The sequence below is a fragment of the Pogona vitticeps genome, chromosome 14, assembly GCF_051106095.1.
Source record: "Pogona vitticeps strain Pit_001003342236 chromosome 14, PviZW2.1, whole genome shotgun sequence".
Taxonomy (NCBI): Eukaryota; Metazoa; Chordata; class Lepidosauria; order Squamata; family Agamidae; genus Pogona; species Pogona vitticeps.
The window spans coordinates 8,810,727-8,828,240 of NC_135796.1; the positions used below are offsets into that span (position 1 = coordinate 8,810,727).

At 40.8% G+C, this 17,514-nt stretch overlaps 1 protein-coding gene and 1 long non-coding RNA gene across 2 annotated transcripts in view; both read right to left on the bottom strand.

The window, feature by feature from the left end:
- LOC110070887 (acyl-CoA dehydrogenase family member 11) overlaps positions 1 to 17,514 on the bottom strand; it is an 83,227-nt gene that overhangs the window by 52,423 nt on the left and 13,290 nt on the right. The window lies entirely within an intron of this gene.
- Positions 1,499 to 10,601, bottom strand: LOC144584774 (uncharacterized). Its single transcript, XR_013539203.1, has 2 exons — positions 4,863 to 10,601; positions 1,499 to 2,925 (listed from the first exon to the last, which is right to left on the bottom strand). It is a non-coding gene; the product is annotated as an uncharacterized LOC144584774 (long non-coding RNA).

Consider the following 17,514-nt stretch of genomic DNA (forward strand, 5'->3'; position numbering starts at 1 on the left):
GAGGAGCAGAAAAGGAAAGACAACCAGGAACTGCGTGACTCCAAAACCTCTGTGAGCAACAAGCGAAGTGTAGTTGGGGAGGAGGAGGTCACAGCTGCAAATATCCAGCCTGGGAGGAGATGTTTTTCCTGTGGGTCCAGACAGCATCTTATCAAATAATGCAAATTTAAAAAGAAGGAAAGACAACAGCCACAACGTGAGAAAGTAGCAACAAACCTAACAGAGACTATTTACAACAACCACCATGAAGCTGAATGGGTAGTAGACTCAGGGGCAACAGCTAACATGTGCAGAGATAAAAAGCTGATATCCAATTTTAAGGCTGTGTTTGATCAGCAAGTAATGTTGGCTGATGGAGTGAGTGCAAAAGTCATGGGTAAAGGTAAAGTAAAATTACCATGTTTAAAGGTGACAAGGAGGTCCACGTCAGGTATGACTGTGCATTTGGGTGGAAGCATTGTAAACTGGAAGACAGCAAGACAAAAATTCATATCACTGTCATCAGCTGAGTCAGAGTATGCAGCACTGTCAGAACTATGCACAGATCTTATATTTTTTAAGCAACTAGCCCAGGATATTGGAATAGATTTAAAGGAGCCAATATCTGTCAGTGAAGATAACCAGGCCATAATTCATATGGTAAATTCACCTAACGTAAGAAGCAGATCAAAACATACAGACATTCGGTACAAGAATGTGAAAGAGAGTGTAGAAAATGGTCTAATAAAACTGATTTATTGTGAAACAGAGAAGAACGTAGTGTTACATACAGCACTGATGTTACCTGTCTGTCATGGGTTTGGAGGGAAAGTTCCATCCTATGGGGAGTGGAAGGCGGGACATCAGGAGGAGGGGCTGTACTGTATATATATGTGGAGCGTGTGTGGAGAAGTTAGGGAGGAGCTGGAAGAGCTGAGAGAAGAAGCTTGAGGGGGAGTCTGTGTGTCAGTCAGTACCAACCTGATAGGTTGAGGTGTCTGTAGGGTTAGCCAGAACTGATAGGTTCAGGGTCTGTGCTTTATGTAGAGTGTTCTGTGTGAACCAAACTGTGTGTATGTATGATTGAGACTAAGCCACGTTACTGTATCTTATTCACTTGATCATTTTATTTTCCCTGTGTGTTCTTTAAATAAACCTTATTCTTTTATTTGTTTAAAAATCCATCCCTGGTCTGTGTGACTTCTTATAGGGAATGGTTGGTGGCAGCTTAGTGAAACTGTGGCATATCCCAGTAGGTCTGGGTTTGTCACACGTAGCAGACTGTTTAACAAAGGTGCTAGGACCAACTAAACATGAAAGAGCATGTATAATGTTGGGAATGCAGTAAAATGTCTGAAATAAATGTGAAATGGTGAAATGTAAAATGTAATGTAAAGTGTGAAATGTACTGTAATAGTGTATAATGTGGTCAAAACAATTTAAAAGTGTATATGAAAAGCATTTAACAATTTGGAGGAGATTGAGAGGGTTTGGATAAACCTGAAATTGTTAAATGCAATTTAGTACCAAGATGTAAGTATTTACAAGGACCAGCACTGCAAAGGAAACCCAAGCATGAGTAAAAACAGCTGTGTTAGAATGTACCAGAAGGGTGGCTATGATTGGTTAACTCTAGTATATAGCGAGAGAACTAGAATACAACAGTGTGGGTTGCTGTGTAGTCGTGAAGTGCTGTAGCTGTGGAGCCGTGCCTGAGAGTTCAGAGGAAGCCGTACCTACGTGCTTGGAGAGTGGAACTCTGGCTAAATGGACTGACCATATGGTATATGACTATTTACTGGACTGTGACACTGATTTAAGGCTCTGTGACTGTGAAACTGCCGTGTATAGAACAAGGACTGAAGCTGTAAATATCTGTAAATATTCTGCATATAAACCGAGTATTTCTGCTACAAGAGAGTTTGCTGCCTGTGTCTGCACTTCACTGGGAACTCTGCTGGTTATCACCACCTGGGAAAAATCCTGGTAAAATTCCGCTAACTCTGTCAAATCACATTTCAGATTACATCACTCCATTTCTTCATCTTGGGTTACATCATCTTGGGTTGCATCATCTTCTGCTGAGTCACCCTGACTCATTCCCAGCACACCTGACAGACATGGTTGCTCATTACGGCACTTGATTCTGGTCAGGCCTATAATTTATACTTGACACCCCTCCAAATTTTAGGGCTGAGCAGAATATGCTCCCATTCTTTCTGTTAATTCCACATGTTTCTGTATGCTCAGGGATTTTATGTGCTATGTTCCTCTCTGACTCTCATGTCATCACTTGTTTACCATGTATTTCATGTGTGTGTACCCTGAGTTATTAATGTGCCTTTTGTATTTTATTCACCAACACTTATGTCATATCCACACCAAACCTCTTTGATGGGATTCCCTTATTGGACCTTTGTGACCTCCTAAGTGTGTGCCTTTCTTCTTTAACTATGTGTTCATTTCCTGACCCACTACAAGCCCCATCTTCCTCTTCTTCTGAGTCATCATTAGAAGTTTCTTCAGCCTCTTGCTTAGGCTCTACCTGACTTCTGTGTTCCCTTTTTCTCTCTAAAACTGGAATGTATACTTGTGTTTCTCTGCTACTGGAACATTCTCCTGCCTCTTCATTAGTCTCTATCTGTCTTTTGTGTCCTCTTTGTCTTTCTTCATATGGAATGTGCACTTGTGAGTTTGTATGTATTCTGTCCCAGTTTTCGTGCTCACAGAAGCTTGCTGACCTAGGAATTACAACATTTTTATTACCATCAAGAAACCTATACGCCTTAGAACCTCGTTCGTAACCCAAGAATTTCATTTTCTTTGCCTTTGGTTTTCCTTTCCGTCTTGTTTCCTTTGGCACACAAACCCACGCACTGCAACCAAATACTCTTATGTGGTTTATGGAAGGCTCCCTTCCATATAGCATGTAGTATGGTGTCTGATCTATAACAGAAGAATAAATTCTATTAATTATGTAATTTGAAGTAAGAATCGCGTTCTCCCAGTAAACGTGGTTCATATTCGCATCCGCCAATAAAGCATCCTTCATTGTTTGTAGGACCTCATTCCTACGTTCAGCTACCCCATTCTGAAAGGGTGAATATGGGCTTGTCTTCCTGTGTAATATTCCAGCATCTCTCAACCAACTCTGGAAGCTTTCTGACATGAACTCTGCCCGTCTTTCCTCTGTATTTGTGCCACACGCTTATCAAAGCGTTTCTCCACGTAGGACAACTAATTCCTGAAATATTTATACACCTCTGACTTATTTTTCATCACAAAGCAATAACCGTAACGAGTATGGTCATCTACAATTGTCAAAACATATTGTGATCCACCCATAGATGGCGACAGAGGACCTATTACATCTGCATGTACAAGCTCAAACACTCTCTTTGTTTTTGTTGTCCTTTCTTTCGGAATTTTACAAACCTTGGACTTCGCTAATTTACAAATGTCACAATCTAGGTAATTCTTACACGCTTTCACTTCTGCCCCCTTGGCAAAGCTTTCCATTTTCTGTATTATTTTGAAACTTGCATGCCCGAGCCTCCTATGCAATAAATGCGCACACTTATCATGGATCTGGCACATTCCTTACCACATTAGCTACTTTGTTATCATTCAGTACATACAAATCATTTTCTTTTCTCACTTTGGCACAAACATCATTCTTTCTCTTTATAATACATATGTTATTCTCAAACATTACTGTATATCCTTCTTTTGTTAACCTGGAAATACTGAGGATACTACATTCCAGATTGGGGACATATAAGACATTATTAAACTCCTTTTTGAAACCTGGTAGATAAACCTTCCCCTTTTTAGCCAGAGGAGAATTTTGTCCATTTGCCATTTTCACAAAGCTCTGTTCCGAAGCTCCTAGAAAAGAAAACAGACTCTTATCGTTAGAAAGTTTATTAATAGCTCCGCTGCCCAGGATCCAGGCAGTGACCTTGGCCTTATCTCTTTCTGCCTGCACAAGATAAGTCCTCCCGTTGCTGTCAGCTTTATTTCTCCAGCTGTTTGCCTTTACACAGTCCCATTTCAAATGCTTCCCCGAGTTACAGAAGAAACAGCGTTTCACTGCAAAAACTTTGCTTGCTTGTTCTTCTCTCCTATAATGAGCTTTTCTCCGCTGTGGGCTGGATTTCCACCTCTCAGGACCGTCTTTTCTCCTCCGCTGTGGGCTTTCTCTTCTTTCCTCTCTTTCTCTTGCTTCCTCTAAAAGCCTTGAAGTAATATACTGCAGATTCAAATCTTGCTGTGACATAGGCTCTAGACTGATCACAAGATTATCGTAGGATTCTGGCAAACTGCTCAACACTATATAAACTTTATGAGGCTCTGAAAATTCCATATTCCTTTGCTGCAATTCATCAAACAGATTCTTCATTTTCTGTAAGTGATGGGACATGGTTTCTCCATGTTCTAACCTTGCTCTATACAGCTTTCTGGTTAGGGAAACCACTGTTCCTGCTGTGTCCCTCACATATATATTTTTCAAAGTGTCCCAGCATTCCTTAGCTGAAGTTAGTCCCCTCACGTGCATCAACTGGCTATCTTCCAAACACAAAATAATCGTAGAAAGAGCTTTTTCATTTTTCCTTTCTTCCTCCTTGTCTAGCTCATCTGGGGGATCCGTCACTATCTCCCACAGTTCCTCACGCCTCAAAAACATTTTTGACTTCACTGACCACATCTGGTAATTGTTTTCGTTTAGTCTGGTCACTGGAAAACCACCCAGACTCCCTACCGGCTGCATCTTGCTGCTTGTTTCCTTGTCCTCCGTTTTTCCTCCCCTCCTGGGCTCTAAACGGCAGAACTCTTCCTTCCCTGGACTCTAGCCTTTCCTTTCAGTACCCACTGGTACTCACCGCCTTTCTTTTCATCACGCAGTCTGCGCAGGGCGTAGCGCTGGGCCCATAACCTTCTTGTTGGGGTTTTTCCTCGTGGAATTACGTCTTCAGCGGTTTCAGCAGAGTATATGGCGGTCTAGGCAGTCCAGCAATAAACACATGCAATCCGGCAGCATTTCGTGCAGCAAAAGTGTATTTACAGCAGCAGCATGGCAGGCATATGTGATCTCCAACCAAGTGAAGATAATACTGACTGTACAAGTCTACATATATACATTTACATAACTAATCACATTTCAGATTACATCACTCCATTTCTTCATCTTGGGTTACATCATCTTGGGTTGCATCATCTTCTGCTGAGTCACCCTGACTCATTCCGAGCACACCTGACAGACATGGTTGCTCATTACAGCACTTGATTCTGGTCAGGCCTATAATTTATACTTGACATTCTCTCCTTCCAGTATCTCATTATAAATTTTTTTTAACTTGGCGATCAGTATTGATTTAAAAGCTTTATAGTATTCTGATCCCATACCATCAAAGGCTGCAGTTTTACCATTTTTAGTTTGTTAATAATCTCTCTAATCTCTTCATCCTTTATCTCTTTTTCTAATTCTCTTTTATCATTTTCTAATAGTTTACTCTTTACATTTTCTTTAATATAATTTTCTATATCTTCTTTCGATGTACTATTACCTTTATATAATTTTTGATAAAATTCTTGTAGTATCTGTAATTTTTCCTTCATTGGACTACAATTATCTCCTGTTTTATCTCTGATCACTCCAATTGTGTTTTTTGATCTTTTAGTTTGAGCTACCCTCTCTAGAAGCTTTGAGTTTTTATTACTATATTTAAAAAAATCCTCTTTATATCAAATCCCTCTGGATCTTTTCTAACTCTATGCTTTCTAACTCTCCCCTTTTAGCTTTAATCTCTAATAATTTCTTATTCTCTCTCTCTCTCTCTCTCTCTCTCTCTCTCTCTCTCTCTCTCTCTCTCTCTCTCTCTCTCTCTCTCTCTCTCTCTCTCTATATATATATATATATATATATATATATATACACACACACAGACACAGACACACACACACACACACACACACTTTATTGTTACGGCATCAAGCCATACAAAATTGAATACAAAACTTCAAAGACTGGCATGCACTACAAAGTCATACAAAAGGTAAAATATCTAAAACAGCAAATATAGCAATGTAAGGCCAAGGTCTAAGGGTTTAGCTGTCTAGTCTGTCTGCTATAGCATGCTGCCCAAAATTTCACTACCAGTTCTTTAGTAGTCCGATTTTGGTCGGTTAACAATTGATTACAGTAGTCTGAATCCGATTGGCCTGCCATATCTTTTAAGAGTGGTGTAATATATTTTCCTCGGATCTTATTATGCCTGTTGCCATTCCGGTGAGGGAGAAGGGAGCGTCTGTAGTGAGCTCCGCTCCCTATCTAAAAATAGTTTTAACAGTTATAAATATTTAGAAAAGCTAAACACTAAATTTTTTAAATCAGCCTGACTCAGAGGACAATACTATAGGAAGCGGTGAGTCGTTACTAAAATATTTCTTTCTCAAGAGATGGGTGTTGGGAAACGCCTCCACGATGCAGATAAAGAAGATTTACTCTCTCTCCCTGCTCCAAAACAGACCAAAATAATGGACTTTTTTTACTGCAGAGTCTGAACTTTAAGCTCCCACTCATATATCTAATTCCCTTTCTCCCCTAATGGAAAGTGATAATGACAAAAGCAATCGAAAGGAAGAGAAGGACACACAAGTAGCAATCTTAATTGATATAGAGACGGGACAGCCCAACAATGAGGTAAACTCATGAGAAGGCCTAAAGACAACGGTGGAGGAACCTAAAAGAGGGCTTGAATCAACTGATACATTAAAGCTGACAAGGAGAACTATGGAGAGAACTATAGACTATATATTGAAAGCTGTAAAAGATCTATCTGCATTTCTGGAAAAAATCTCCTCCTTAATGAAGAGCCTTGATAGAATGGAAAATCTAGTTCCTGTAAATAAAAACGCAGACCTACTTGAAAAAACACCAGAAGTGGAGCAGGGTAAGAGCAAGACATCTCTAATAAAAACCTCCCCCAACTCTTGACAGTCTGGGCAGCAACCAGACAGATGTCCAAGGAAAAGAGGGGAGGATTTTAAGACATTTGCTCTCTCTCTGCAACCCAGGAAAATCTGCCTAATGGTCTGCCCTTACAAAGGAAAAGAAATAATCTGGTCTACTAGGAGCCACGTAGCAAGACATCTAAACTTTCTTATGAAGACTCCTCTCTTATTAAAGGACCTAATTTCAGTTGAAACCTTAAACAAATCTAATCAATTACAAAAAATAGTGTTACTGTTCCAAACCAAAAAAACTCCATCGTTGATACTGAGGAAGAGATTCTTATTAAAGAAATTAGGAATATTCCCAACCAGAGTGTTTCACAACACCAAGATCTATCCCCTCCTCCCAAACCCCATACACAAGTCTTCTGATATAGAGCCAGCAAGAAATGTGAATTTCGTTGTATGGTATACCGTGTATATACTTACAATGACAATAAATTATATTACAGTGGGGTCTTGACTTGAGAACTTAATCCGTATTGGAAGGCAGTCCTCAAGTCAAAAAGTTCTCAGGTCAAATCTGCATTTCCCATAGGAATGCATTGAAAACCATTTGATCCGTATCTGCTCTTTTCCGTCCATAGAAACTAATGGGAAGCTGCTATTCTGCCTTTGACCACTAGAGGGGGATATTTTGTTTCTTTTTTTCTTAGGACAAGAAAGGTTCAGGGAAGGCAGGGAAAATACAGTCCAGGCAGTACCAGGTAGTCTGAAGACTCCCAATCCACTCTCTAAATGCTGGGAGGAGTGAGGACGCAGACAGGCACCCTTTTCACTGGCCAACAGTTAACTGAAAATTCACATTTTGCACTTTCCCTGCCTCCCACGTGGGTTTTTTTCAGTTCTTAACTCAAATCTAAGTATGCAAGTCAAGTCAATATTTTCCTATGAGAGTGGTTCTTAAGTCAAAATGTTCTTAACTCAAACCGTTCTTACGTCAAGACCCCACTGTATTATTATTAGAATAGCATTGCCAGCTCTGAAACCAAGGACAGAGTCTGTCACGGAAACTGAACTAATCACGTGGACGGATCAAATGAGTACTGTACATAATGAGGACAGCCATATGATAGATCCGGTGGAGCTAAGGACATCGGCAGCTTTCCCAGACCCATCAAAGGAAGCACAATCAGAGATGCTGACCAGGTTAAAAGAACTGCGCCTTCGGCTCCAGAACTCAATAAGGCCTGTTAATCCACCAGAGGGTAACACACAGGACATTATGGGACCAAATGACATTGAGGAGATCGCCCCAATTATGTTGGACCAGCTTCCAGTTAGCAGCGGGGGAGAATCCCCCATGTTAGCAAGTGGCTCCTCATGGGGGTTCGAGCTGCCAAACGTAAAGGAGGTTAGGACCCCACTGATTACACCATCGACATCTGTCCCAGGAGATACAAATCAAGAGTCATATGGTCAAACAGCCAGTATGATATCTCCTTTACCACCTTTGACATCAAAAAATGGAGCCTCCTTTAATCGTAATGGTTGTGTATTCAATGACACCAATAAGATCTTGGATAATATAGATAAAACAGAATGACAAATATTAACCTCTTTGTACAAAATACTCTCATGGAATGTTGCAGGGTGGTTTCACTGTCTAACAAATTCACATGACAATCCCTTCCAGTGCCAGAAATTTGATATTATAGCAGTCCAAGAGACTTGGACTGATTAAGAAATCATCCTGCAAGGTTACAATAATTATTGGGTGAAAGCCAAAAGGGGAGAGGGCCTAGGAAGATTGAAAGGTGGGCTGGCACTTTTAATTTCAGAGACTCTAAATTTTAAATGCATAGAGAAACCTACTATGGACTCAAGGGCTATGGCAGTAGTCCTGAAAAGTGGGGAAGACAGTCTAATTTTAATAAATGTATATATTCCCCTACTCACATTAAAACAACAAATAACTGAAGCCTGAAATTATCTAGAGATATATGTAGCAAACCTATTGGTAGATCACCCAAAAGCAAAGGTGATACTTCTAGGAGATTTTAATGTATGTCTTGGCCCTGATGATACCAGCCTTGAATTTAAGTACAAAGAATTTTTTAATGATCCGGATCTCTATGTGTAAAATATTTACTTTTTATATCTTTTAATGATTCTTTTATTTTGTATATTTTCTTCTCTCAGTTTTTAAAATTCTACCTGATTCTCTTATGATAATTCCTCTCAAAATTCATTTCATAGTGTCCCATTACACTCCTATTTTAGCAAAGCGTGCTGTTTATATACCGCCCCCTAGTGCTTCAAGCACTCTCTGGGCGGTTTACAAGTTAATTATGCAGGCTACACATTGCCCCCCCCCCAGCGAGCTGGGTACTCATTTTACTGACCTTGGAAGGATAGAAGGCTGAGTCAACCTTGAGCCGGCTACCTGGGATTGATTGTGAGCACAGTTTTGGCTGCAGTACAGCAGTTAACCACTGTGCCATGAGGCCCTATTTTACTCCCACTTGCTTTTATTGACCATCTTTCCATCCATTCTTTCTTAACTCTATCCATTACATCTGTATACTGAAAAATAGTGGAATCTATTCTCCATCTTCTAGCTTCTCTGTAGTCTTTCTTAACTTTCATTTCCATCATCAACACATGATCCGTTATTTTTATCACATTAATATTTGTCTCTGTCATGATCATGAGTTATGTGGTTTAAAGCCTGTAATTTGAATGGTTTATGTAGTCATGAGAAATATAACACGGAGTCAAAATGGTTCTGTGTAAGGTTGATTTTAAGCTCTGAGAATGTTTTTCTGAAGAAGCCGGGAGAAGCTGTAGGAATGTTTTATACTGCCAGGTACAGCAAGGATGAGATAAGAAGACCAGACTCAACATTCCAGCTTAATTGGAAGAAAGAAAACAACACCTGCATTCTCAGGAGGAAGAGGGATGGAGAGAGACTTTACAGCCCTAATTTGTAATTGGTTAACACCTTGGAGGATGGAGAAGAAGGGTGGAGTTTTGGAAGTAGAAAATGGATATTGTGCCATGTGAAGAAGCCCCTTTTGTCTAAAGAGGCCTTAATTCCCTTTTTTCCTTATGTTAGGATAAAAGCTTGAGAATGTAGGAACAGGAAAAGAAGAAGGGGTGCCACTCCCTTTGCCTATCCGGAAGAAAGCTTTAAGATACTTTAATTATTTTGTTACTTAGTGGAACTCGTTATTCATGTTAACTGCAATAATCTTTGGAAATGTATTCTATGCTATGCTTATGCATCGAACTGAATTTTCTATGAAACTTTATTTTTTCAATAAAAAATTTAATCTTAAAAATCTTGAGATTGGGCTCTTGAACAGCAAGTCTGCTGAGCCTGATTCCAGGGGGTAGCAAGGAAACAATATTGCTACTAGACAGAGTCCTACCTCTCTGAGCTTTAGTGAGTCTTAGGGACTACAAAGCCCAGGTGTCTGTACTTGCTGGTTACAAGTAAGTGCAGGGGTGTTCCTTTTAGGCCAGACTTGCTGGAAAAGATTTGTGTTATGCTCTGGCTGGTGTTAGATTGGGGCTCGACCCAGCAGAAAAGAGGTACATGAATACTGGGAGGCTTTCTAGCTGAAGGAGCAGCGCTCCCTAGTGACAGGCTGGTCTTGACAGTATCTACTGTAAGCAGCCCCTTATCTCCAAAGAGATTTATGGGGGTGCCGGAGACTGGGACATATAATGGATTTCTACTTTTGTTTAGGGGTTTTTATTCTATAGGATCACTGAGGACTATAGCCTTTTTATAACCGACTTGGATTATATTGTTTTTACTAATGATTTCTTGTACTGGAACTGTTTTGATTCTTTTTAATGTCTTTTTGTATTTTTAATAAGGTTTTTGAATACTTTTCTATTTTTCATGTTTTCTTTGCCTCACTACATCTGTGTAACTAAACAGCACAATGCTAGTTTATTTGTTTTGAGTTAATTTGGCTCTGATACTTAGTAACATGTTTTTTCTTTAATAAAATAAAGATTATAAAACTCATTTGGTTTCCTGAACAGTACACTTGTCATAGGGTCATCTGAGAGTGCTGCCTCGGCCTAGCTTACTTAGAGTCCTGTCAGTGGTGCAAGTTAAGTCTAAGGACTACAAAGTCCACTTGACCTTTTCACAATAATATCTGAGAGTACTAGGGTGTTCTTATGTGGGCAGACCTGTGAGAAGGAGTGTTGTAGCATGGCTAGCTGAATTGGACTCTTTCAGCCCATTTTAGCATGTGCAAACTCCTGATTGCTCTCTGTCCAAGCTTACACGTGTGTTTTCGAACCCGTGTTTGCGACATTCTCTTCTCCAGAAATGCATTGATTCTTGATTTGGAGCTTTCCCGTTTTCTCTTGTTAATACATATTCCAAGAATCTGCCCCATATTTCATAAAAACTATTCTTTTTCAACTCTCCTTTCTTAACCTTTAAATTACAAGTTAATTTATCATTTAGAGCTATATTCCATATTCCATTATACCATTCATCCATTTGAAATCCAGATTTTGATTTCCATTGCCTAGCTATTATTAATCTCGCTGCTGTTAATAAATTAGTTATCAATTCTTTAATCATCTTATCACATTCCACATTCTCAAATATTGATAACAAAGTGATCCCAGGATTCAATTCTATGTCTTTTTCACATATATCATTTAATTCTTTAAAAATTTCTTTCCAAAATCTTTGTACTTTTTCACATTCTCACCACATATGGAAGTATGTACCAATTTGCTTCTCACATTTCCAACAGACATTCAGACAACTAGCATTAATTTTATTTAATTTTGTTGGTGTTAAATACCATCTTAGACATAGTTTAAAAAATTTTCCCCTTATTCTCACTGACATAAATCTTAGAACCCTCATATTCCACATGTTCCTCCATTCTTCCTCGTTTATCCTTTTTCCAAGGTCTTGTTCCCACACTAGCTTCACCCCTTCTTTATCACTTTCTTCTTCTAAATTGAGCAGGAATCTGTAAATTTTACTCACTGTACCCTTTACTGAATCAGTCATCTGAATGTCTTCATATGATAATAGAAATTGTTTGTACTTCGTGTATTCTCTACCCTTGTTATATTTCTTCACCCATTCATTAGTCCATCTTTCTAATTGTAAATAGTTCAACCATGAAATATTCTTACTCTGAAGAATTGGTTTAATTTGCTCTATTGATCTCATTTTGTACAACCAATCTTTCAATTTAATAACTTTTTTCTTTAAATAATTCCACATACACTTTCATATTGACAGGAAAAATCTCTATTTCTGTCACTAATCCAAATGGAGAGTTATATAATTACTGCTGTTGACTTGAAAACTATTATTCTGCTAACCTGAGAATTGTTCTGGTCTTTATTGTTGCTGCATTATGCTACTGGTTTTTCATATGATTGACTATGGTTGTATAGGACAGTACTGCTGACTTTCAGTGCCGAAATCATGAAAGATCCATTGGACCCATTTGGACACTCATCACATTTACAACGTGCAACAGTACAGTATAATGGAGCGGAGTAAGAGGTGCTTGGAGAGAGCTCACCTGGGCCATAGAGAAGAAGGCATCCAGGACTTTTCCTCCACTTTTGACAATGGAGCGAAGAACATCCAAAGAAAGGATATTTGTTGTCCCTTCCCATATTGTAAGCACCTGTCGGGGAAAGAGGCGCAGAGCCAGAAAAATGCAAGGGAAAAGATCTCAGTCCCACCCAGTGACAAGCTAGATGCTCTTTTAAGCTACATTACCAGAAATACAGTCTCCAGATCCCATTAAGTACCCATTCCTCTTTATTCAGCACTGGTTATACCCCATCTTGTATCCAGTTGTAGGACACAGTACTCTAAGAAGGATGCTGGCAAAGTGGAACAACTTCAGAGGACCTCAGGAGGTGGAGAAAGACAGACTGACATACTTTTATCACAACAGCTAAGCAGGCCTGCACACACAGGAGACAACAGCTTTAGGGTTTCTGTAACCATACAGTATACAGGGCTCTCTCTCCTGCAGCATCCTTGAACTGCTCTCCTGAAGCAAGCAATCCACATTCTGCATAGGCATCTCACGGTGAGCATTTCATGTGGCTTCGCAGCCACAAGCTTGGCACCAGCCTTCGCTAGTGTTTCAGCTTTGGCCCCCATATTCTTACATGAACAGGAATAAAACTGGAAAGCTGTGCAAAACTCGAGGAAGACAATCTAGGCTGATCAAAAAAACCACCAGGCAAGCCAGGAAAACAATAGAGGAGGGATCCTGAGTATTTGGTCCCCGGAGGTGTGCACTTGTTCACAGCTTGTATGTACACATGAATAAGAGAGAAGGGATGGGCTGTTTAAATACGGTACTTATTACCGTCTCAAGACTGGCTGGCCATTGAATAGCAAAATCCTGGCTTCATCTGTTGCTTTGCACAAGCCTCCTGTGAATGATTCTCTCCTTCTCTCAGAGTGCACTACCTGTTTTCCAGTGTAGAGCTTGACAACCGGTGTCAACAGCCTAAGCATATGCTGGTCCTGCACGGTTGCCTTCTCGGTTTCCTCCAGTCCGAGCAGTCTCCCCATCTCCATTGACAGCAGAAATGCTCCTCGGGTTTGCACCTGCGTGAAGAAAAATGGTTGTAATTGGGACGAGAGGAAGGTGGATAAGCATAATGTGCCTTACAAAAACCACATCAGAAAAACCAGGCAGGCCCCATCTACCCAATCCCAGCTTGAAAACTGTAAATGCAATAGACTTTTCTTGAGCTGTTCCTGCCAGATGACTAAAAGAGGAGAGATTTCTAACACGAAATCAAGAAAAGAGTCTAACTCCTTTTCTCAGCACTTAGAATCATTCCCTTCTTTGAGATGATACTGGTGACCTTCATGACCAAGCTTCTGCCTGTAGGGATCTGTAAAGTGACATCAAGAGACTGAGGAAAGGACTTTAGAGTTCACAAGCTTTACTGCTCTGGTACAAGACCATTTTATGTAGGAGAATTTGCTTCTCCTTTGGAAAAGGGCCTTTCTGCAGTCTCCTTGTGGGAAAGGGAAATCTGGAGCAGAATTCCTGCAAGAGAACTATTCCATCCCAGCAAGAGAGCTGTGACAGCTGGGCAGTGTGAAGAGATTCAAAGATTTACTAAATCCGGCTTTTAGCTTTATTGATAACGTGACAATTTAAAAGATGATGTAAAAATGTTTTGACTGAACAGATTCGAAGAATGAATACTGTCATTCCAGTTCCTAAGACTCAGTGTTAGGCAAGAAAAGGAAATCGTGAACAGTTGGCCAGAAGCAGGTGTGTGAAGAAAGGCTGTGTGACTTTTCGTCCAAGCCAGTGGATTTCAATCCACAAAAGTTGAGACTGTTTGGTTTTGTTTCATCAGCAAAGAACTTGTTTGCCCTTGGAAGAGAGTTACTGCCCTGTAGGGGATGGTCCTTACTCACTGTAATCCCAGCTGTACTTTCTGGCCATTCACATTTCAGCCAAGCAGTGTGAGAAGTGCCAGGATCTGCACCAGTCAGTCACGTCCCCTTAACTGGCAAAGCCGGATCCTACTCACCTCCATTCTGGCCAAGGTCTGTGTATGCAAGGGGTGATCCTTAAGCAACTTTCCAAACTTTCCAGTGGCGTAGTCCCGTGCCATGTGGATCATTCTGGGGTTGGAAAAAAACCCAGCCCATCAGGACCACTAATTCCTTTTCAGTGACGTAAATGCATCTGAGCTGGCTTGCAATTCATCATTTCGGGGTCTCCCAGACACCTTATTTTTTCTACTTGAAGGACCCAGTTGTGCAATTATCAAAGTTTTACCCAATATCAAAGCAGAGTCTTGCTTTAAACTGAGCTCTCCTCTGCCATCCCATGCATACACAGACGTGGTGGCGCTGTGGGCTAAACCGCAGAAGCCTGTGCTGCAGGGCCAGAAGACCAAGCAGTTGTAAGATCGAATCCACGTGACGGAGTGAGCGCCTGTCACTTGTCCCAGCTCCCGCCAACCTAGTGGTTTGAAAGCATGCAAATGCGAGTAGATAAATAGGGACCACCTCGGTGGGAAGGTAACAGCGTTCCGTGTCTAAGTCGCACTGGCCATGTGACCACGGAAGATTGTCTTCAGAAAAAACGCTGGCTCTATGGCTTGGAAACGGGGATGAGCACTGCCCCCTAGAGTTGAACACGACTGGACAAAAATTGTCAAGGGGAACCTTTACCTTTACCTTTACCTCCTCTGCCACCAGGTTCCCACCTTTTTTTTCCAAAGCCACCGCTTATCATTTTTTTTGTGCCACTTTTTATAAGGAAGGTGGAATTTAGCTTGATGGCACTTCCCAGGCAGCTTGGCTCAAACAGACCACGAGAAGCAGGACAAAAAGGTCAAGAAACCACACGGACACGTCCATTCATCGTTATAGACAATGACAGTGGACGTTCAATGGATACTGGCAAGTGCACTGCGGAGACACAATCCACAGTAAACCCTAACCCTCTCCCATCACCAAATGTCCAAAAAGTGGCTGAAGCAGCTGCTCTGTCTGGAAATGCCTTTAGTTTTGTATAACATTATCGGGATTGTGTTGGTTTCCAACATTTATATCAGGAGAGGCAGAATTGCTTACATGTTAGATATAGTGGAAATATCTTCCCAGTCACTGCATTTTCCATGACACTCCCAGAATAACAATATTGCATTTTTTTAATGTGATGTCTGTTATTTGCTCAAACTAGATAAAGCCAATTCACGATCAGTTATATTTTCTAGGACTGGATATGTTACCGGAGATAAAAATAGCATGAAAAACATCCACACGCTACAAGCCTGGATAACCAACCAAAGAACCCATCAGGCAAAAAATCCTGCAGCACCTTTTAAATTAACAGATCTTAGCGTGAAGTTTGGCTTACAGTTTACTTCTTCAGATGCATCAGATATGGATCCACAGAAGCTCCTTTTAAAATAAATCTGCTGATTTTTAAAAATAAATCTACTGGTTTTAAAAGCTGCCACGAGACTTTTCTTTTTCTCCTCCATCATTCTGATGTAAGCAATGTCTTTGGAATCCAGGGTGCATTCACAAATCTTTTTTCATTGCCAGCTGGTTTGCTTGCTTAAGTCTGCCTTTGGATAGCGTTAAGTCAATGACTATGATGATGGCCAGGGGCCTGGGACTCACCTTCTCATAAATGCAGCTGCACCTATAGCATTATGGATCCTTGCGATCGTCAACATGTGGGCAATGGTAGCCACACCCTGGCCTTCTGCAGAGATCTACAAGCAGTCAAAAGTCAGTTGGAAATTCGTAATATGGGTTGAATTGTTCCAGGGTAAAAGTGAAGCACTTTTGATACCTCTCTTCTACCTCCTGAGGCTGACAAGTCTGTAATAATGCTCTTCTTGGCTATTTAATGTCTGAGCAAAGCAGTGGAAACTTTGCAGGAAAAAAAAGCGATTCCAGACATTTGCACGGAGATGAGTTTTGTTTACTTCTGGATTGTTTTTCTCTGAAACTTTCAAATAAGCCATGTGCTTATTTTTTAAAATGTGGTCCTTTGGAAAGGACATACCCTGTTTCCCCTAAAATAAGACCTGACCTGAAAATAAGACCTAGTATGATTTTGGTAAAATTCTCTGAGGTATTTAGGGGCAAAACAATGATCTGTTCCTCCAGGTAACTAGAAGGTCCTGAGATGCCTGCAGCCTCCTCAGACGGAAGGCAGAAGCACCAATGTCAGGTTTTGTTGCTCTAGGAAAGTTCAATTCCTTCCCAAAGTTCACAGAGCCCAGTTCCCCTGCCTGGGGCTCTATCATTGCCTGCTCCATAGAGCTGGGGAGTTGAGGTGTCATCTTGGGGGCCCCAATGCCCCTTTGTTTTGCTTACCCGCAGTGCCTTGGCTCCATCTAGAAACAGCTCAGCGGTTAGTAGTTGCCTTGTGCCCAGCTTGTCTTTAAGACGATGTATCTCGATCTTATTCAGTTTCCCTTCTGCATCACGCACTTTCAGGTAGAAAAGAGACAGGCCTTTGGAACCCTGCAATCAAAACGATGCCCTCAAGGAAACAGAAAATGGACGAGTAAAACTGCTACCAGGACAAGATTAACAAGGTTCTCGCTTTCACGCTGCTGCTTCCCCTTTTTCCATGCCTGTTCCCAATCTGACCTGTTCCACCTGCCCGTCAGCAGCCAAGATTCGTGCCAATGTCAGAGCTACATCAGAATCCGTGGCTGAGGTGAACCACTTCAAACCATGGAGACTATAGGTACCATCCGGGAGCGGCTGGGCCACCGTTTCTGTGCCGTTGGCTGCAGGAAAGAGCACAGGATTTTGGCAGTGGTGGGCTTTCCTTCCCAAGGTAGCAGAACTCTTTCCCCAAGCTGAGGAAACAAGGCGATGAGGCAAACAGGGCTATAAAGACAGAAGGAGCAAACACTGGAGCAGACGGATGGGCATATTTTTACAAGAAAATAACATTTAAAAGTAGAAACAACAACAACAAAACCCCTAAAAAATAAAGAAGACCAAAAAGGTTAAAGACTAACTGCTATCTGTTAATGTGAGCTTTC